Source organism: Penaeus monodon, chromosome 21 (assembly GCF_015228065.2).
Source record: "Penaeus monodon isolate SGIC_2016 chromosome 21, NSTDA_Pmon_1, whole genome shotgun sequence".
Taxonomy (NCBI): Eukaryota; Metazoa; Arthropoda; class Malacostraca; order Decapoda; family Penaeidae; genus Penaeus; species Penaeus monodon.
In genome coordinates, this window is record NC_051406.1 from 23,002,918 (window position 1) to 23,003,764 (window position 847).

An 847-nucleotide genomic window follows, 5' to 3' on the forward strand; every position below is an offset into this window, starting at 1 on the left:
TATAAATCCGATCTAAAAGCTGATAATGCTTTACGCACGAAAAGCAGATAATGTTCACAAATACACGCGCCTTATTCCTTGTATGCCCTCCATATGTATTCACATACCAGTAAATAAATATATAATGGCTTGCAAATAATCCTTCACACAGAGACTTATCCACCATCCGCTATTCACATACAAAACGCATCACTATAAGGACCCGCCACCCAGTCAGAGAAACAGAGGAACGCACTTCATTTATGGCACTTTTTTGTGCGCAGAATAATCCAATAACTCAACCCCCCTCTATAGATTGGGTACCGACCAATCAATCACGAATGAGATATATAAAAAAATGAATGGCCATAATACCAAAGAATCAAGTCGAAGGTCGTTAGCGATGTTAACAATAAGAGGTTCCGACAATGACCGCCAGGGGGCCAACAATGGCGCCACAACAGCAATTCTTGAAACATTTAAAAGTCCGTTACGGGAATTTCGACGCCCGCTGTTCGGCTTGCTGTGACCAAACCATGCGACTTGACTGCGTAATATGTCAGGTTTGAGGGATGGTAAACCACATCTCTTATCTGGGAATCGTTTTAGCAGTGTAATTTGAGATCTTTTTTGTAACTGCGTTTGGCAATGGCTCGTTCATCGGACGCTTTCGGACTTTGAATCTGTGATGGATTTCTCGGTATCTATAGAGTATTTGAATCATATGTGAAGAGCTGTTTTTCCTTTTTAAAATGCGAATTACCCAACATCACGGAACAAATCTAAAGGAACTATGCTGCAATGCCTGAGAGGAGAAAATATACAAAAAATGCCAATTATAGTCACGTGTTTTCGAACCTTTAGGAAT